Genomic DNA, 22,903 nt, shown 5'->3' with positions numbered 1-22,903 from the left:
TTTTATATTTCATAAGCCTCCCTCATGAGACCACTGTGCACTTTTATATTTTGCCACAATTCATCCGGTTTACAATGTCTTTCCCTACTTCACTGACCCTGTCAAAGGAAAAAGGAACAACAACAGCAATGACAAAAAAAAAAAAGAGCCTGATCTGCGGATGTGAGATAATTGATGTTAAATGCTGCCGCTGACTTCTGTCATATGGAGCATCGCATGCTATGAAAAAAAAAAACGAAGAAAAAAAAAAAGCTGTAGCGTCTACCTAGGGTAGCGGTAGTTATTATTTAGAGCACTTTGACTGAAACCCAGACAAGAAAGAAATCAATAGGCTAATCTCCTTTGTGGAGCGGTGCTCGCCGTACAAGAGAAATCGATGCATAACGCTTGTCATTGACTCCGATCGATATGCAGCTAGAGTGTGGCCCAGGTGATCTTTGGGCCTTGTGGTGGTGCGGTCAGACGGAAGGACCTCAGGATAGACACGAGTCTTTGATGACCAGCGGGATATTTTCCTTGATACAATTAATCGGAGGTATATCGGCAAAATTGCTCACTTGATTCGTCATCAGTGAATTAACAGCTCACTTCCATTAACTGAGCTTTTGCAAAGAAAATCCCATATAATGAAACATGGTCTTGTAACAATCACTTGCCTTATTATCATCATTTCCCTTTCAGCAGAAGGAAAAATGTAGAGAAAAATTGTATGAAAGATACATTTATGATAATTTGTATACTCTCTCCCTGTATAAAGCAAACAAACAAACATACAAACAATCACACACCTCTTTGTCTCAATGCAATGTATTTCAAGTGCATGGGATAAGCACTGCTTACCCTATTCTTTCCTTGGTTCTATTAACCTTTGTTTCAACACTGCTCACTTGCAGTCATATAAACATAATACTCTGCCACTTTAAGTTTTAATACATTCTGAATAAATTAAAAAAAAAATGTTCATTTTCTCCCTTGAATGTCACTCATCATTAATCTATCTTACGCTGCATAATTTGAAAAAGTTACACACTGAACTCTTGGATTTTGTGGCAACTTCGTAAAATTCCTGATATCTTTTCATGTCTGGACAAGAGAATATCAAATCTTCCTGATTTGGGAATAATTTCTGGCCACTGAAATGCATGTGTGACACACAAGTACCTTCCTGACTGCTATGTGGCATCTCCCTGATTCAAATATGTGAATGATGGCAGGCATGACTTTCGAAAATTGGTTTATTTTCAGAGCTATAGGCTTCCCTTTATCTAAGACAGACGAGGTGATTGCCTCATATTGATTGAAGGGCTTTGGCAAAGTGACTTGGACATGAGGCATCATTAGCGGCATTCACACTGACAGGAATTAGCGTGTACAAATTTCAAGATTTGCATCGCAATCCGTATCTTTGTTGTTTCCAGTACGGACATGAAAATCTCACTAGATATTAACACAATCCACATTGTGATCCAAATACCACAAAATTTTGTGATACTTGGGAATGATCACAATCTTTTGAGAAATTGCCCAATAATTTGCACTGCGGACAGTGTGTGACAGCTGGGGCAAATGTTAATCTCGAAAATTTTCTTTCCCATCATTCAAAAAATTTGCACAATCACAACGGCAAGGGTCACCGTTTCAATAGATTTCAAGCATTTGCAGTTTGGTCTGTTCTCAGTTTTAAGTCTGTTCCCAAGTTTTTTTCCAAACTTACAAAGAAACTTAGGAAGGGGGTGGGAGTATGCAAATGAGGATGAGATATGCAAATTTCTGATTTAGGAAGAAGTTGGTATTCTAGAATGCACTTAGGAAAGAATTTTAGGAAGATATTTAGGGAAGCTCCACCCCTGTCCTAAGTACGTTGTTAAGAATAGCAAGCTGCAAACACTGTGATATGCTCGCTTGTCATTCACTGCACGCACATGTACTTTGATACGCGAAATGAGCATGAGAAAGGGGACATGCCGTGCACATGTGTATTTGACCCTACGTCATAGTAATATGCGATTGTCATTGGTTGGTTCATTATGATACGGCATTTTGTATCGGCTTATGAAAGGACGTGGGTGGGGATAAGGATGGCCTAATTTGCATTAAGAAGTTCCTAGGAAGAAATTTCAGAATGCCAATCTTGTCTTTCCTAGGCACTTCCTAAGTTTCTGATTTCGGAAGAAATTTAGGAAGAAACTTAGGAAGATTTTCAAAATACCAACCCTGGGTTCTTGGATTGTGATCAACGTCTGACTATTTTGTCTGTGTGAATGACACAAATGTCATGGCATCTTATTCAGCCATGCACTTCAAACTCTCCTAGCAACGGCAGTGAAGACTTGGGACACAAAAGAGAAGAAATTGATTCAAACTGACAGGTCCATCACCGTACGTCAAAACTTATGACACCTCTCGGCAGCCGAAGCGTCAGTACGCGTATCAATATCCATAATACAACAACGGAAAATACACTAATTATATACACAAGCGTTCCTACAAGTAATCAATACAGCCCCATTTAGGAGGGGTTGGCAATTTTGGGGTCTGCAGAGTAGCTTGGTGAGTGAGCAAAGGAAGCCGAATGGGGAACCGCGCGACGGTCATCAATGGACCTTTTGTTCTCCTCCCTTTTGTCTGCGGTCAGCTGATGTGAGTTAAAAAATGCCCTGTCCCTGGCCGCTCTGTTTTGTTTGTGGGGTGTTTCATGGGTACCATACACACGCTGTCTGGCTGTGAGTCTGCATACATGTATGTCCATTTCTTGTTTGTTCGTTAGTTTTGTGAGAATGCGGTTTCTCGATCAGCTCTTCCACGAATGTGTGTACTGTCTGGTCTGTGCCCTTATTGTCCATCCATCTCCTTGTCTTGTTCGTTCAAACTCTACATGTATTTGTCCAGCTGTCTGTTTGTCCCAAAGTCTGTCGTTGAGTCAATTTGTCTGTTTGTCTGTGTCTTTCTGAATACTTTTGTTCCTAACTGTCTTTCTCCACATTTGTTTTTCTGATTACCAATTCACCTGAATTGGTCAGAATCTGGAATGAGTGAACAAATATCACCTAAGCATCATCTTTTGTCATTTTTTTTCCTGTTTTAAGAAACATCTCCAAAACGCATTCCTGTAAAATAAGTTGCAAAAAAAGAAGAAAATGTCATATACTTCTTTTTCCTCTTCTTCTTCCTTTTCTTAACCTTAAAGCCTTAAAGTGCCATGAGCATCTTTTTTATGGATTGTTGTGCTATAGAAGTATACTATATACTACTATTATCATTATTAAATATTTTGAGAACAAAGACTTAAATACACCAACCTCTACGAGATATGGACCACTATAAAGGTGCCTCTGGCAAACCACAGAACAAAACTGGTTTCTTAGAAAATTAAACTACCTGCCCCATTCTTATACCAAACTCAACATATCTGACATCTACCTGCTCATGGACCCGTTGTTAGAGATTCATGCCCTTGCAGAGCATCTCGGCAACCTCACAAGAAAATGTACCATTAAAACCACTGAGAAAAGGGTCTAATATTGAGGTTTTAGTAAAGCATTTTTTAATTCATCATCATTTTGATAAGGGAGACTTCATATCACAGGTGGTCAAGGAAAGTAGGGACAACTTTTGATTGGATACAACTTTTGATGACTGAACAATTTGATCAAACTTGACTGGAATTGGACGGATGGTATGATATCTTTCCCCATCTATACACAAAGAGCAATAATGTGCTTGAAACATGTGATCATATCTGTGCAGATATTGATCAACACTTTTGACGAAGCTATTAACTAACAAGTTAGTTTTGAACCTAAACTTGTTATTTTCACCTAGGGTTTGTAAAGGATTTATACTGATGAATTAAAAAAACAAAAAAACAATCATGATTCCCCACTCAGCTTCTTGAATGAATGCAAGACATAACTTCATTCTGCTGTCGCCTATTTTCTCAGAGTACTGGTTTTGGGATGGAAAACAAGGAAAGATATAATGAATAAACTAGACACTTTCAAGATTGAAATATGATAGTAAGTACAGCAACTGTGACCCTGCTTGTTTGTACGATGCTTTTGTTTAGTCTCTGCTTCAGACCCTGATTCCCGCAATCATTTTCTCTACTCCAACTTCATTCTCCGTGTCACAATGTCGCTGCCCGACTCACATAGCGGTGGAGAGAAGTACAGCACAGCTGCACACCAACCATCTTTTCAACTGGTCCAACCTTGCTTGCCATATCGGACCAGAGGATACCCAGCTTTTTTTCCATTTTTCTTGGTATGAACCTAAAATTTTCTGCCATTCCTGAAAAGTTACTAGTCGGATAGTGATTTTTCCCAGTCTGGGACCGTCCAACTGGTGCCAGTATTCAGCACTGACAACAGTTACTGCAAATTCACAAGTAAATGGCTGGAAGCGAGACTAGAATCAATACTCCCAGTGGAGTCATTAACCCTGTAATCTTCAGTCCTTCCATGAAAGATGAGGTTCGATGACTGGCCACATGAAGTACAATGATTGCTTTTCAGTCAGTCTGCAGCGTCGTATGCTAATGAGCAAATCCGCCGAATTCATTCCACGCGCAGGAATTCTGCGCATGTGTCTAGCGACGAGGCTTTTCGTCGACGCAAAATGTATATCCCCAACATCGCTCGTTGTTACGTTGCCATGAACCTGTTTCCGGAGCCGTGACCGGGTAAGTCTTGCAGTCCAATAAAAGACGATTAATTCCATACTTTTTTTAGCCGAATTTGACAGTTTTTGAGGGAGATACAATGGATATAAGAAGCTGCTTGCGATAGAATCTGATTTTGACATGCACTGATACATTGCTGGATCCTGACCCATCTACAACTCCTATGGTTATTTTAATCAGTTATTTGAATAGATGAGATTCTAGCGGAAATTTTGATACCAGTCTCATTTTGGCTCAAAAATAAACGAAGTGATCAAAATTGCACCCAAAGTCGAAGCAAATTTCCGAAAATATTGGTTTTGCGATGCCATCTGTATGCATGTAGGGTCACGTGACCTTCACGTTAACGAGAATTCCGGACTCGATTTTGTCTCTGCAGTGGCAAGTTTTGATCGCGCACGCACTGGCCGTAGTCCCGTATGTACAATTAGATGTCCTGTTCTGTAAAATAGTCGTCCACGGTATCGTATCACAGCTAGCGCTACTACTGGTTAGAACTAAAAGTACAGAGATCGATATAGATCATGACAGAGTACGATCTACTAGTAAAATGTACATGACATCAGTCAATTTCCCTTGTTGTATTTGGCATAGACCCTGCACTATTTTATTATCATTATTATCATTATTTTTAATAGAACCAACAGTTAAGTTCTACATTCTATAGTTTGATGAATTCAAAATACATTATGATGGTATGGGAATATATACAATCATAATAATGTACCACCTCATACTAGTCATACTATCACAGTCGTAGCATTAGCATTTTGACAATTTGAATACAATGGGGTGATGTACCAATGTTTTTGTGACAAATGAAATATTATTTACTTCTGGTTCCACTGTGTTTTAATAGACTTGACAAATGCATGTTTCGTATAGATTACGTTCATGCCAAATGTCATTTTATTTTCATCTCAATTGTTGCTATTTCACTTTTTTCTTTTGCCTCTTTGTAAAATTTCTATAAAGATCTTTGAACAATAGAAAGACAATGCTCTCCTTTATAAATGCCATTGGAATTGAACTGTATAAATTCCAGTTGTATACATTTTTGCAATTAGTTTCATTCCTGACAAATATTTAGAATAATTATAATTGTTGTGTAATTGAATTGTACTGTAGTCCTTCTCAAAGTATATATATTTTTTGAACTCTGAATTAACCTTTCAGCACCAACCCCTTGCGAGATGTGTGCCACAAAAGCAGCTTCTTGCCAAAGGTGTATGAAGACACCAACCAAACACCATCTCCTGCCCCAAGCCAACAATGCCCCACCAAGCCAGCCACTGCGGGGACACCAACCCAGTCAGCTCCTGCTCTACGCCAAGAGTGCTCAAGAGACAGAACATCCAAGCGTGTGACCCTCCCGCAGGAACTGGTAAATTGGATACAGGATTGCATCTATAAGTTAGAATTCTTGCTCTTTTCAACTTGCACTCAAGTTCCTCAAACAGGGATTAATAAATTGAAATTTTAGTTGGTACAGTTGTATTGTAAATTTTTGTTAATGATTATTGAGCAATAGAAAAAGTGTAATGTTCTTATTTAAGATGCCACTGAACGTTAAGTCATGAAATTTAATTGTACACATTTTAAGAGTAGTCAAATGAATTATGGGCAGTAGCTTGAATGACTGTAATCCTTCTCTGGCTGTCATGTAATTGTAGTTCTTCTTGAAGAATATTTTTTAAACTCTGATTTGCCTTTCAGCACCAACCCCTTACCAGATATGTGCCACAAAAGCAGCTTCTTGCCAAAGGTGTATGAAGACACCAACCAAACACCATCTCCCCTGCCCCAAGCCAACAATGCCCCACCAAGCCAGCCACTGCAGGGATACCAACCCAGTCAGCTCTTGCTCAACGCCAAGAGTGCTCAAGAGATGGAACATGCCGGAAATGCTCCATTACAGCTTGTTTGTATGACCCTCCCGCAGGAACTGGTAAATTGAATGCTGCACAGGATTGCATCTGTAAATTATTATTCTAGTTAAACCCATTTTGTTTGGTCAGTATAACACTCAAGGTGTATCCCCAAGTCAGTAGAATGCTCATGAAGATCAACTGCTGCCCCCTCATTCTGCTCTTAGGTTTCACAGGTTGTAATCATGCTGGGTGAGAACTGTCTGGGCAAATGCCCCAGACATGTCCCACTATTCATGTATCCAGACATCACTCAATATGGCTGCTTTTCAGTTATTCAGGAAAAAGATTCTACTTTTGCTGACTTTTTTGGGATTTACAAGAGACATTGAACAAAGAAGAAATAATGTTGCATATTTAACAAGACAATGTTGATGTAAGAAAAATAAGTGTGTGAATAAGCAGTGCAAATGTAAAAAACAGGGGCAAAATTGTGGTCCTGGTTGTACATGCAGGAATTTTACAAATTTAGATAACCATGTAATTATGGAAAGTGAAGGTAGTGATAGTGACAATGTAAAATCTAGACACTGCAGATTTGTCTGAAAATGGTATAGCCTTGCTTGCATTGTGATCAAAGTTGCACAAACCAAGCATATGTGCATTTATACCTGTTTACAGAAACTTCTTTTTATTTCTTTTGTTTCAACAAAAAATTAAGGGGGGGGGGGGTGTGCGCCGGTTGCGGTCCTCCCTGGATCCGCCACTGTGAAGATGTGTCAGTCAGTTTTGATAAGTTATTTTGTCTAATGCAGTGTGTGAAGAATGTGTGTGAATAATAAACATGTATTCATCTAAGAGCAATCCTACCTCTGCATACTACTAGTATACTGATTCTTTGTTTTAGCTTTCTCGTTTAAAGCCTGTATTGTAGTTTATACATTTATGAATTATGTTATTTGCCCTAGGTTTGTGTGGCAAACTAAAGTTTTGATGGACAGAATGTGACCAAATACCTACCCTCATCAAATTTGAAGTTCCACATACGGGTGTACTGTAAAAGTGGATATTTTCGCGCTTGGCCGGGTAAGAAGAGTTTCGCGTGATTTTAATTCCACGGAATCAAGACATCCCACACAGGAATATATGGCAAGCAAAAATATCCACATACTTTTATTTTCGCGCTAGTTTTTTGGTTGCGCGATATGCACGAAAATTTCAACAACGCGAAAATTTCCACTTTTACAGTAATCATTCTCTTACAAAGCTTTTATGTACACTTGTATGTGAAAAGGAAAGTACAAATACAGCTGTATCACTGAAAGTAGCTGTGTATGACAAAGGAGGTACTAAGCCTCCTTGGTATGGTATTATATTGTATGTATAATAGATACCAGGCATGTAGCCAACATTTTTAAAGACACGTATAAGATTGGGAGAGAACTGGAATAACGAAATGTTGGACATCAGATACCTCAGTCTATGAAAATGTGAGTTATATACAGCTGAGTTATTACACTGAGAAATACGCGTGTTGTCACAATCATTCCTATGACTACCACTTATGTATGATACACTTACATGTGTTGATGATCTGCTTGGTTAAGCATGTACAAATTCATGTGGTTGCTATCATTATTACATCATAATGATACAAATTGATCTTGACTGCAAGTCAGCATGCTCATAAGAAACGCACAATGCCTCTACTCAGATACCACACTCTGGCATTGCCATAAGCATTCCCCATGACTACCACTTTAAAGGAAATATTCATTTTGTTTATTTTCATAATTGTTATTGTGAACCCTGAGGAAGACATTCATGTATTCTTCAAAAATTCAGCCTGAATAAATAGCGCTGTTGGACTGAAATGCATTACTACTCTACTTCGCCATCTTTCATATACTGTATAATAGTCCGTCGCTGGGGTGACAAGACCTTGTATCTGCAATTTTGGTGAAAATGACTTTTTTGGATTAATGGTCAAATAATGGGTTAAGTGATGTCCTGTCCAAATCCCAACTGTCTTACTCCAAAAATGAAGCCACCACGGCATGTCAAAGGAAAGGCTATCCCATTCGCTACAGTGCTTTGGCCGCCATGTTTTTTGGCTCTCCTGAACCTTTGACATTTTGTAGATACGTGGTCTTGTCGCCCCAGCGACAATATATATATATATATATATATATATATATATATATATATATATAGCATATATATAGCATATATATATGCTGTTCTTGCCAAATACATGTAGTACTAGTGGTACATGTGCCTTAAAAGATGTAAACAACCAACCTTGCCAACAGAAATGTTTTTGTTTTGTTTTTTTTTTGCATCACATCCTGTTTAACAAAGAGCAATAATGTTTACAATATTTTGTTAGTTTGTTATGAACTTTAGGGTAATCCGTATGATAATGAAAAGTTTTTTCCTGTTATCCTATACTGCCAAGTAGTTGAAAAGATAATGCAGAATGACTGAAGAGCGTTGTGGAAACTGGGTAGAGGAGAGAGAAAGAAAGAGAGAGATGTCCAGTTTAAGGAGGGGAAAACAAGCAAGAGTGTGAAAGTCGTGTCTTGTGGAATTTGAATGTGGATTTCAAATCGGTGTAAATTAATGAATGCTGCACTGATGATTACTTTTTTCTGTTTTGATAAAAAGGCTCGAGTACACATACATCAATCTGTACAATCCATAGTAGATTTTCAGCTTTTGTTCTCTTGTCTTGCTAGCAGCTTGCTTCCATCCACCAGAGACAAAAGATGAAATGTAAAAAAAAAAATAATAATAATAATAAAATATGAAAGATATATACATTGTATTTAAATATCTAAGAACGTAACAGATCCGCAAGGAAGCCAGCTTGCTTTGACTATCGTCATTCTCTGAGTCCCATCAGTGATTAGTTACCACAGCCTATGTACCGTCTTGTCATCTGGACACTACAATGACCAATGCACCCATTCACACAAGTGTCCAGAGAAATACAAGTACACCTATGCTGGACTACTACCACTGGCTGCTGCTGCTGCTGGCACTACTGGTATGGTATTACAAGTGTACTAGTACTACTAATGTACTAGTAGTCCACTACTACTATAGCTACTGCAGTGTACTAGTACTACTACTAGTGCTACTACTACTACTATAGCTACTACAGTGTACTACTACTAGTTCATAACAATCATAGGCACGTATAGATATACACGTGATACTTCTTACGGAAATACCTGCTTCTGTGGTTCACCGCAGCGAGTGTTCGGTGCAGTTACCGTTTTTGCTGCAATCGCAACACTGCAAAACGAATACTTGGGACTACACTGACGGGTTCGTGTTTGCACTCTGTATATATTCACATTCTTCTGTCGATTCCTTCATTTATTTTGATCGATTGGACTCATCAAAAGACGAGATACATACTGAAATGTGATAATAAGTGTTCAAATCAACTTCAAAATGGTTTGATGTTAGTCTATAAACAGTTAGTTTTACGTCGGGCCCGGCAAAAGCAGAAGCCGTAAGTGGAGATTCACTATGACGTCATTCATGGCAGCCTCTGCAGACGGTAATCGACCAATCACAGCACAAGAAAATCGGATTGTCTTCATTAGGGCTAGTTGACAGTGTAGTTGCTCTAGATTTTGCTGGATCCTGACCCATCTACACGAAATGACCCATAAAGAGTTACATTTTTCGATTGATTGATACATTTCCCCCCATTTCGTGATGTTTTTTCATTGGCTCATTGTCTAGAAAAGTGAAATTTACCGGATGATTTTGAATTGAATTATTTTTTTTTTCAACACTATTTTTGATGTGAAATTATAAAATGTTATCGCAGTCTTTTCTACTTGATATCATGATTTTTGAAAAATTCAGAATTTCGCTGATCATCTGCAAAAAAACCTGGTTTGATATCATGCACATGAATTGAAATATCGCAGATTGAAAACCAGTCCTCGAACACGGCACGAGAGACCATTTCAAGGTCACACCGCTGCGCTGTAGAATGATTTAGACACATTTTCGCGACGCTGCCGGCTGGCTGTTTTGTAGACTCCCCTTTTTTTCTTTTTTCTCTTTTGCCTTCTTCCTGCACAACTTTTGTAACTGCAAACCTCTCTGTACCAACCCTTCCTTTTTAAGAGGAAAGAAAGAAAAGGGGGTGAATGTTGTGGATGATCAATATCAATTAGAGTCTTGTGATTGTACAGCACGTAGATTACTGCTGTCAATAAAATTTTCCATGAATACCTTGAGGTTAATCGGACAAGATGGACGGATCAATGCACCCATCCCGTCAACAAAACAAGAGGAAACTGTACAGGGAGAAGCAAAACAAACCCTGTTGACCCGTTCCCTGCTGTTTATTGTTTGGACACTTGTCTTTTCCAGTGAGATAATCTTCATGGACGTATTTGAGGTCTTTAGTCCAGTTCAGTTCAGTTTGCCATCCATTAAAAACAATGTAAGGATGACATACATAGACAATTTGGGCTTTACTATAGTATATAGGGTGTTCTGACCAGAGTGCCTTCCATTGAACAGACTTGGCAACGACAGATCAACAAAAATACAAAAGAACACCCCAAAATGCACCAGACACTCATTACATGAATGGTGTAGACTTCAAGGAAGTACAGAAAAGAATGTGCCTACAGCTCATAAAAAGAGCTTCTAACATTTTACAAGGTTTTTAATACAAATTACAAATATTTGTGAAAATATTTAAAAAGTCATTTTGATCACACACATGCAGACAGATAATCAACACACATATAAGCACAGAGAGATGATTGTATACAGCACACTCTTAAATTGTAGATCAAGGAATAGACAGATAGAAAGAGAAGAAAAGGAGGGGTTTTTTACTCCCCTTCAAGGACATTCACCTGTCCCAAAAGACACGTTTTACTGAGAAAATAAAACAGAATATAGAGTGTTTCATAGAACGAAAGGTCATTGAACCTAATGCTTCCCTTGAGCAGACTTGGAAACCAGTGATATCATTGTATATAAAAGAGGAAATTCTGCTTCAAAGACTCTTTGCGGCAAATGTACACCGGGGTTATTGATCGATGGACATCCTAGTTCGTCAATGCAGGACAATTCATCTGTTGCGTCCTGCCAGGTCCCAGTGTCGTGTAGACCACGTCACATGAGCCTCAGCTCCGATTAGCTAAACGCAGTGGAAAACGTTTTCATTTGTTAAATTCATTCACGCCAGTGGTGAATAAGATACTGGTAGTCCTCATCATCGCCAACATTCAAAGAAGGATAATTCAGGTGAATGCCTTGGATTACAATGATACAAGACTTTCATCTGATTATCATCAGAGCCGAGAGAGGATAGTCACTCCAAACAAGATACCCCTTCTTCCACTAATTCCCGCTACCTGGTGAATGCACACTTGAGTGTATTATGAGTTGTTGTGTACATCTGTTGATGTGCTTTGGTGTTTAGATGACATAACAACATTTTGTTGGTCAACCTGCAGGCATGGATCAACTTTCATCCTTTTTCCTGTTTACATACTGGTGCAGGAATACCCTATGGAGAGCCCATCTCCTGCCAAAAACATGATGTTTACCCCCAACTATTGCAGAGCAGCAAGAACTTATGATATGAGAACAATTATACTGAAAAACATAATTTTGGTTGCTGTTTTTCAAAACACACAATTTCAAACAATGTCTGATGGTAATCAATACGTTGCATAGAATTTCTGGTACATAACTCGGAGCTGTATCATGTGAGGCATATCAATAACCAACAAACATATCTTGAAAGTAGATAATCCTATGTTGAACTGCAAGTAAGTGTAAGCAATTGAAATAGAAGAAGCTGCATGTGATGTAAAATGAGTACCGTAATTAATGAATGAGCCCAGCGGCTGCTTGTATTGTCATTTACACACATTTGACACATCTGCTATTCTAATATCAAAGAAACCCATGTCTGTAGTCTATTTAAGTAGTTATAAATGTATGAACCAATTTTCAAAATTTTAGTGTTCATCTTTGCTGTTCCATACAACAGTGAAAAACTTTATACAGATGCTAGAATCTCACCACATTTAGATTCTCCTATCATGAAGATGAATTATACTGAAGTTTAAAAAAATCAATATGGCTAATTCTTTTTCTTTTCGCGGGGGGGGGGGGGGGGGGGAGATAAATGGAATTGAAAGATATTGATTTTCTGATATATGTTTAATGAGCATCTGATTGTTAAATCATTGAAGTTACCCATACGTGGCACACACACATGAAATACTTTGTTGTTGTTGTTATTCAGTTCTATTCTAATGCCAAACACAGTGATTCAGACTGTTCTTACTGTACCAAAGCAACAAAGTTTCATCATTTGTTCACAATAGACAGATGTACGCATACACAGACAGACAGACAGATACACACAAACACACATGCACACACACACTCTCACACAAAGATAATCTTTGCAGGAATTACTTGACAGAAGCAATGAAGGGGAAAAACAAGATGTATATCTGAGGTACTGGTACCAAATGCGCATGCACCTCCATATGCATCAAGGAAGAACTGAAACTTGCTTCAAGCAAAGACATCAGATAAAAACAGAGAGGAAAAAAGAGATAAAATAAAAAATAAAAGGAAAACATCACCACCAAGCCCATCTCGGAGTCCTTTACATGTCTGTCATTGTTCCGTATTGATTGGTACAGTGTATGAATGCTCTCAATTAGCGTCTAGTGAAGACGCTTCCTGTCACTCCACTGCCTGGGGTGAAGATGTGCATTTTGGGTGGTATGTGCAAGTGTGTGTGTGTGTGTGTGTCTGTCTGTCTGTCTGTCTGTCTGTCTGCCTGTCTGTCTGTCTGTGCATGTGTACATCTGTCTATTTTGAACAAATGATGAAATTTGTTGCTTTGGTACAGTAAGAACAGTTTGAATCGCTGTCTTTGGCATTAGAATGGAACTGAATAACCAAGGAGCTTCAAGCTCCTTGGAATAACCCACCAAAAAAGTATTTCATGTGTGTGTGCCACGAACATGAGACACTTCAATGATAGTAATCTTATCAGATGATCATTAAAAATATATCTGAAAATCAATATCTTTCAATTTTATTCATCTCCCTCACCAAAATGGGAGAGAGGATGACAGTTCAAGCAAAGGTCAAAGTTTAATGAACTTGAACATGAAGAAATTTGTTAGGGGTAGTACAGCTCGTCAGAACCAGGCTTCCTGCAAAAGGGTAGCCATAGCAACAGGCCTTGCACGGACGGGCTCAGCGTCCACTCGTTTTGCTCACAATGACAATGTTCTGTGCAAAAAACAGCATGAAAATAATGAGAGTCCCTTTGCAAAAGGCTAGTGGAAGAAGTTCATTGCCCTCTCTAATGCACACATGCCCAGATTACGCTGGTATACCCCTCCCCAAAAAACTTTCGGGGGGGGGGGGGGGGGGAACAGGCGGGAATCATCTCCTTGAGCCTCCAGACTTTGAAATTCGAGGGAAAAACCACGCCTCACAGGGTTTTCTCCTAGTCCTGGGAACTAAAATATCTGTATTGTGAGTGCAAAGGGATTTTTATCCCTGTGGGCCAATTTTCGGCTTACAGTGAGGATCAAAGGGGGAAAGCCTGCCATCACGCAACACTGAGCACAAATCGGTAATTATTGAACCAAAGAATACACAGTGGGACTGTGAACTTGGTGAGGAACAATGCAAGCTTCGTGCATATTACAGCAAAACATCAGGCGCACGTGGCATCACACTTGACAATCGACCTTGGAGTCCTCATCTGCATTATCACCACTTCATTTTGTATCTTCATAAAGTATGTTCATTGATTAGCATTTTTTCACCTTTTGTTTTTTTTTTCATAATTGATATCTTCATTAATGTAGTAAACTTTTCAAGGCAAGTGAGGCAAATACCCAAATAAGTGTTTTGCATATGCAGTCTCATACAATCATATTGTCATGCTATAAAAAAGGTAACAAAACAAATACAGCAACAATTACATTCCAAGTATCAAATAGGTAATATGGCAAACATAGATTATTTGAGGGGCATCTCTGAAACCTGAAACCTAACCCTTTTGTTTCTTTAATAGCCAACTTGTACTTCTGTAATACCCGAGTATAGTTTACAATTAACTGCTGTGCAAAATTAATGTCCATATAATGATGATAGCAAATTATGGAATATCAAAAAGAAATCAGCTCAAGAATTCTTTGATTAAAAAAATTGTTCGATGTTTCTTTGGTCTACAGTAAAATAAGTAAATATATAATTAAATGAATGAAATAAACCTGGCAATTAAATTTCTTGGACCGCAGATCAATGACCGCCTCATTATGCGCAGCACACAGAGCTACAATAGGAGCGGTGGATGCTGAGAGGGCAAGAACACATCTATGACACGAACATTCACAATCATACAGTGTCCCCTCTGTAGCACTTGCCTTGATGGGAAATCTAGTCAATATCAGACATTTTTCAAATAATGATTCGACGAATGGCATATTTTTCTGATAGCAACTCATCAAATAGTGTTATGTACACCTCAGGAATATTCAGAGAAAGAGAGAGAGAGAGAGAGAGAGAGATGAAAAAAAGACAGAGAAGGGAGAGAGAGGAAAAGAAAACATGAACTTTACTCCTCTTATATTTGCAATGACTAAATACAAACGTACAATGATAATTTGTGAGATCGTTGAAAAATATGTGATGACAGCCAAGAGTTGTTATGACTGTGAAGATTGTCTGCGAGTCAATCGCTGCAAACTTTTCTCTTCATGTAGCCCCGAGATATGAAAATATTTGATCGTGTCAGTTTTCACATTTATGCAAGTATCACATGTAAAATTGAACAACTATATTAAGGCCCCTACACCTACATTTGTAAAATAAACAGCATACGGTAAAATCAGAAATTTTAGCATGCATGAAATTTGAGATTCGAGAAAGTATAGTGCATGGAAAAGTGACTGCCTACACAATGCATTGAATGCCGGTTGCGATTCACAAAAATTTCACGCCATGAGAAAGGCCGTCTCCTACAATTTGCCAAAGTTTTTGTGCTGCGAATGTTTCTGGATTTTACAGTAGCTTTAATGGTGATGCAATCAGAGCCCTGCTTTTCTGATGGTTATATGACTGTCAGGAATAATCTTCGCTTGAACAACCATGCCTTCCGCAGTTTGAGTTTGCGGTCCAGTAAGCAGGGAGAAATTTTGGTATGTGTTGAACAGACAAAATACTGTCAAAATCCTGTTTGCACAATTTGCGAAAACAGAAGCTCATTGTGCACACATGTCCTAGACAGTCATCCATCCATGCAAAGGGACCAACCAGGTCTGTGAATTTAAAAAAAAAGAGATAATAAAAAAGAACTGTATGTATTGTCATACACTAGGATACGTCCATGGGAAACTTCTCATGATTCCCACGTACATACAAGGATGAGCATCAATTTTTTTTGCCATTTTTCCCCTCCTTGCAAAATAATGAAAAATGAACAATCCCTCCTCCCCCCTCCCCCCCCCACATGATAGGCATACGTCAATTCAATATTAAAGGACAAGTTCACCTTCAGTAACATAAGGATTGAGAGAATGCAACAATATTAGTAGAACACATCAGTGAAAGTTTGAGGAAAATTGGACGATCGATGCAAAAGTTATGAATTTTTAAAATTTTTGTGTTGGAATTGCTGGATGAGGAGACTACTACAGCTTGTGAGTCATATGCGTACAACAGTATAAAGAAAATATAAAGAAAATTCAACATATTTTCACTTTTTTCGCATAATAAAAGAGCACTTGACTTGCCTCTTTCTAAAGGCAGGGGCAATAATATTACCCATAACATATGTCGGTAACGAGTCAGGGGAATGTGTATTTTTTTTCAAAAGATGAAATTTTGTGAAATTCTCTTTATATTTTTCTTATATTGTTGTACGCATGTGACATCTAAGTTATTCATACACTGCAGTAGTCTTCTCATCCAGCGGTTACTGCACAAAAACTTCAAAAATTCATAACTTTTGAACGGATTGTCCGATTTTCCTCAAACTTTCAATGATGTGTTCTATTAATATTGCTGCATTCTCTCAATCCTTATGTTTATGAAGGTGAACTTGTCCTTTAAATCGTATTTTTCAATGAGAGCAAGAGAGCAGCAAATGCATACTATGTACACTGCTTCTGCAAGCTAAAATTTTACCTAGATCATGTCCATGCTATTAAAATGTTACCTACATTGGAAATGGATTAAATTTACATTTCTATGCAAGAATGGCATTCTCCATCAGAACATGTCACTACCTCATACGTCACCAAACGAACTACTGTAAAACAAGGAATGTTCGCGTGCATGTTAATTTCACAAATTTCGCGAGCGCCAAGATTCGCGAAATTAAAATGCACACGAAATTTCTTATCTACACTATATGCTTTGAACGCCAGTGGCAATGCGCGAAAATTTCACGCCACGAAAAAGGCCGTTGGCTCCAATTTGCGAAAATTTCGTGCCGCGAATATATCATGTTTTACAGTAACTGTACACAGGTATGTTAGCTGCAATGTAGATATCCTATTCTAGACATGGTGTCAGTATTGATGATGCACCCTATATGCATCATATTATTGTAGTCTCATTAATAACCTGGTAAAACAGTTTTCAGGGGTAGAGAGGCTGCAGAGGTTATTCAAAATCACCGAACAAATACAAGATTTTGATACAATTTCTATGTATCAACCAACAGCCGAGTTGTGCAGCGATGACATTACAACATGGATCCAACTTGCATGCGGTACTGAAAACAGATAAGATTTTATATTTCCAAAACTGTCTTTAAAATCTAGGGCCTATGTCTCAGGCTTTTTTTAATGAAACTGTCAGTGATTCTGTCCGTCTGATTTGCTCTATAATATATCACAGTTAACTTGAAAAAGCAGTAATAGCACTGAAAAGGGGCTTTTCATCAGTCTGAAAAGTACATTTGCCTTCACCCTTTTTTTCCTACCAATTATTATTCCCTTACTGTAAAAAGGCCATTCATGCCTTTTTTTGAGAATGATTATTCCCTATATTGGCAAAGGGCCATTCATACTCTTTGGAGCATACCACGACACAGATTTACAGTGCTGGAGTCTAAATACGGGGGAAATTGTCACTTGTGCAATAATCTGGCACCAATTGTTAGAAAATGGGAGTAATTTGGATTCTGAAACAGCTGACTGCATTTTCACTATGCGTGTCAGTCGTCACACTCGGTGCAGTTTTAGTTTTATTTTTGTGTGCAAGGATGACCCACTGTTGAACCTGCCCTGGGGAATCACTGATATACAAATGTTTACTCCCATATTTACCCTTACAAGTTAAACAAACAAAAACAAGTTTATAAAAAAAATAGTTTCTTAAAGGCCAATTTCCATCATCTCACACCATAGTGCTCAATTCTATCTGTAATTTAAAACAAATTTCCAGAAAGTTAACTAACAATAAGAGGATCATAATTAACTACAAATTAGCAAAAACACATCATTTATGCTGAAAAATTGATTCACTGCTGCCAGGAAAAGATTGAACTGATACTGATTTTACCAGCTGAAACTATCAGCAATGCCTACTGTTGTCACAACAACTATGATATACAGATTTAATCAAATATGGAGTACAGCATCTTACATTTAATCTTCTCCTTCACCTGTGGAAGTAATTTCAGTACATGAACTGCCGGAAAGTGAATCATAAAATCAGCCCCAAGGAGAATGATGTCAATTCCAAACATTGCTTTCAAAACATTTTCCAAAACACATTTCATTCTGTACAAATGCATAAATTGCATTATACACACGTTACAATGGGGGTGGCAAGGTGGTGTGTGGAGGACATAGTGTTAACATACTTTCCCGCGTAGTGTGTCGTGTGTGTAGGCGACAGAAATCGGGTGAAATCTGCAGTTGTGATGTAGTCTAGGACCTTATCGTTGCTTTACAACATTACTTCATCACTATCAATCAGTTGATTACCTGTGTACAGCACATGTACTCATACAAGCGCGCGACTGCAGACAGCAGGTGGCAAGCGACCACTCCAACCATTAACATTATCATCACCTATGAAGGGAATGCACCAGTCTGGCTAGAGCCATCACTGAGAAAAGAGATGGAAAGTGGAATATATTTGGTTGTTTCTACTCCCACACATAACATTTAATCATAAGGCTGCCATGTATCCAAATAATGTCTCACATTCATACATCAAATAAATATCTGGATATTAACTTGGATATGATATTTGGTGAGAAAGCATACTTTCCTTTAATGCTCTCTGTAATATTGATTCATAATGTGATACCTGTATATCAAACAGAGGTGACATTTAATACATTCATGTTAAAAAAATCCTCAGCAAAAGTATTTCAAAAATCATCAGTAGCTAGTCCTGCAGATTTAAAATATTGTCTTTCAATCTCACACTTAATCACAGTATTTTTCTACCATACTGAATTTTCGATCAAGAAGATCTCTGAGGTATTCTTATTAAAAAGTCTGCACGCCCATTGATTGGTTCACACTGATTCAAATGTCCTTGTGCAGCAAACCAAAGGGCCTGCAGAAATCTCATAACCCCCTGTCTCTCAATGTTTATCAGAGTGGAGAACAATGCCATACCCCTCCAAATGGAAGACACGTGTATCACAAGGATAGCAAATCCACCCTTTGAAAGGGATGATACGGTTGAAGGGAGAATCTTTAATCGAGGAGAGATGCTCCGACAATGGTTCCAAGGCAGACCGGGGGATGATCGTCACACTCCAGTTACACCAGAAATCGTGGCGTGTGTGAGATGGACAACATTGGTGGGGTGACACAGGATGTGAAACAGTCGAATACTCAATTACTGAGATTTTTGTGGCACAACAAGAAAGATGTTTTACATACTGACATTCTGATGATTACTACCGACGGTACTCCATTCATATTAATCCCATTTGCTCTTCCTCCAAGAATATAAAATCCCTCTTGGAACAGTTCTTCCCTTTTTTTTTTTTTTTTTTTTTTTTTTTTTTTGGGGGGGGGGAGTTGGGGAGGAGGAAGACAGATGGGAAACTGGGAATGGGGGGGGGGGTAATATAACCTATTCAGCCTTCTTATGTAAAAGTTGAGGGTTTTTTATATCTTTTTTTTTGGGGGGGGGATGGGCAATGGGAAAAAAGAAGTCAAATTCCTAAAGGCATGTCATTCAAAACAACATTCTTTTTAAAATGTTTATGTTTTGAGCAAAACCACCTCCAAAAGGAATTTTAGTTCGGTTGTCAGGAATTCTTTCATGAGTGGGGGCGGCAGTAATCTGTCTTCACCTTCCATCTTTATAGTCTGTGAACTCAGACCTTGTACAACATCTTTTTTTTTTTTTTTTTTTTGGCAGGCCTCTGAGCAGTGAGCATCATCAGCAGTCAGTTGTCATGGCAACATAACAGCTTTGGCATTGACACATGTTTTTCATGCTTGTCAACACTGAAAAATAAGAGCTAAAGTGCCACGTAGCTTCTAGAATCACTAACCAATGGCATTCTAGATATCATAAGAGGGTAAAAATAGCAGTGCAATCTTTATTGTCATGTGTGGGATGAAAATAAGAAACCTAGAGCTGCAGATTTCTTTATAAATCATCGATTTTGATTTCCATTCTTTGTCTTTACAACAACACCTTCCTACAAATAGAGTTCCCCATATTACAGTGCAAAACAGGCATCCTGACTGAAGAAAATTTTCCATACGCACATACATGTACCTAAGCATTCAGATATAGTGCAAAGACTGGGTATGACACCGGTCATCAGGAAAACCACATTCATATTGTATAGACATGCCCATGTAACAAACATCCTGATTTCTAGTGCATTCATGAAAAAAAAAAAAAAAAATATCACTTACAATGTACACACCATTAAAAAGTGCAAACCTCTTCCCAGGCTCATTCAAGAACATGGAGATAGTTGTTTTACCTCAAAAGATAACAACCTTTGCATTGAAGCTATCGCTAAGACTAGGAGGATCTCCAGCGAAGCTCGAAATAAAAACTACACAGAACTCCAGTCTCAAATCAAGACTACAATGTATGTCCCTGGGCACATTCCTCCTTGCATCTGATTGGATGCTCTCTGATGGAGATGATTGTTGAGGTATCCCAAGTTATCCTTTGAAAACATACACATTCCATCATGAGATCAAGCCACAGTCTAGCTCACAGTGAGAGCGTGGGTGCTGTCCCCATATATATGAAATAAATTTCATAAAAAGATAGGATGAAAGCATGTTATATCAGCACTTTTATGTAGACATACCCATGGAATGCAAAAGTGTTCATTCATCATAGAGCAATGGTCCCATGACATTTGCTCGACAACTGCTCCCACGACATATCTGCAGGCTAAGTCAAACATTCTACCCACAAACATAACCCCAACCCTAATCCTAATCCTCAAATCAAACTAAACCTAAAACCCTATCACATTCCTAACCCTAACCCTAAGTCCCTGGAGAAAATAAGACTGGAGCAATGTCATGTCACCTGGAGCAAAATACATGTACGTACAAGTCAAATCACTCTGACTCAGGACTAGTTTATATTGTTGTCCCCAAAAATCGAATGTAGAGCTTGAAAATACCAGTAGTCATATTGCACTTAAAAGCCTGGTTCTTGAATTCAGTTGGAAGTGATTGCTGGTGAATGACCACCTTACTTGTCTGAAGACATTTTTAGTGAAATTAATATTAACAGAAACAAAAGACAGCATGTCACTGAAGGCTTGAGCAAAATCATCCTCTGATACCCCTTTCATAAACTCAATTATGCAGATAATATCCGCATCATTTGGTCGTAAAATCGGAGCGGGGGAAGAATTATCCGCTTTTTTTCGACCCTTCTATTATCCGCATAATAGCAGCATCGGGACCAGATTTGGAGTTTGTGAACGCAAATCCAAAGTTATGCGGACAATTGCCGGGGTGCGGTCAAAACGTCACCTGTCTTTCCCGCAGGAGGGACGCGTGCAGTCACCATGACGATTATCCGCCTTTTTCAGGACGGGCGCTCGTAAAAATAATGCGGATAATTTTCAGAGTTTGTGAACGCATTTTTTATTGAAATGTCCGCATAATTCTTAGGCGGATAATTGGAGGATGAGTTTATGAAAGGGGTATTAGAGAACTTGAAGGGTCAAGTATTCATCACAAACTTTAACTTTGAAACTAGAATACCCTACTACAGAAGAAAAGGGCAAGTTTGGTAACCTGACAGCCAAAATCTCCTTGAGCAATATCATTTTTCCCCAGTCCTCATTATTTTCTCATCAATGCTCATTTCAATATTGGATGTCATAGATATGGCTAGTCTTGTTAATAGGCATCACTTCTTCTTTTTTCCCATCAGGAGTGTCCTATATTCCACCTCCACCAATGGAGTCTTGGTACGAGGTAAAATGAAAGAATTGAAATTTACAATATTTATTTTCAGCTTTGACATTGCTTTTAATAATACCATGAAAGCTACTAATACATAAACATTACAAACACACAATATTCCACATTCTGGAAGCTAGACTAGCCTACCCTATTTTCTTCTTTCATTCTTCCTACGATACCATTTAAGTCGAGTTGCCAATTTTCCATCTGGTAGCACTGATTGAGTCAGCAGGCATCCACTCAAGAGAACCCTCTGAACTCAGCATGACATCCAAGGTTTGTACAGTGGCTATTTAAAGATACCATACCCAAACTCTTGCCTGCAAGCCATGAGAAGCCCCATATACGCCAACTACAATAATAAAAAAATGCCGCTACCATTTAAGTAAGAAGAAAAAATTAATGGAAAAACATACTGGAAGGCAAACCTCATTTTTTTCTCTTTTTTTAAAGAAGAAAATGTCAATCAAGATGTGTGTACAGCAAAGGTTTGGACATGAAGTTTTCTTCAAGTGCAACTACAAGTGTATGTGACATGCAAATTGCTGGCTAATTGTACAGTGTGCATGAAATATGGTAATCAGAACTACAAGTCCCATACATCCGTCATTGTGTTGGTATGTTTATGTGCAATAAGTTTCAAGCACGTAAGGTCCACTTCATTTCACTAAAGTTTACTTCACCAAAGTTTCATGGTGTTGAAATTTTCAGGCATTTTGCGAAACTAGAAAATAGCGCGAAAATAACAGCACACAAATATTTTGCTTGCCATATGTTGCAGTAGTTGATGTCTTGATTCTGCGGACTTAAAAACATGCGAAACCATTCTTGACCAGCCGAGCATGAAAAATTAATCACACAAAAATATCCACTTTTAC

The 22,903-nt window shown here is 38.3% G+C and overlaps 1 protein-coding gene across 1 annotated transcript in view; it reads right to left on the bottom strand.

Moving 5' to 3' along the window:
- Positions 1 to 22,903, bottom strand: part of LOC139714610 (suppressor APC domain-containing protein 2-like) — a 49,946-nt gene that overhangs the window by 9,938 nt on the left and 17,105 nt on the right. The gene's annotated exons all lie outside the window — the stretch shown is intronic.

This window comes from Diadema antillarum, unplaced genomic scaffold, assembly GCF_040938485.1.
Source record: "Diadema antillarum isolate AM-2024a unplaced genomic scaffold, OU_Dant_1.0 seq00002340_RagTag, whole genome shotgun sequence".
NCBI lineage: Eukaryota > Metazoa > Echinodermata > Echinoidea > Diadematoida > Diadematidae > Diadema > Diadema antillarum.
This window is presented reverse-complemented; position numbering and strand designations above follow the sequence as displayed.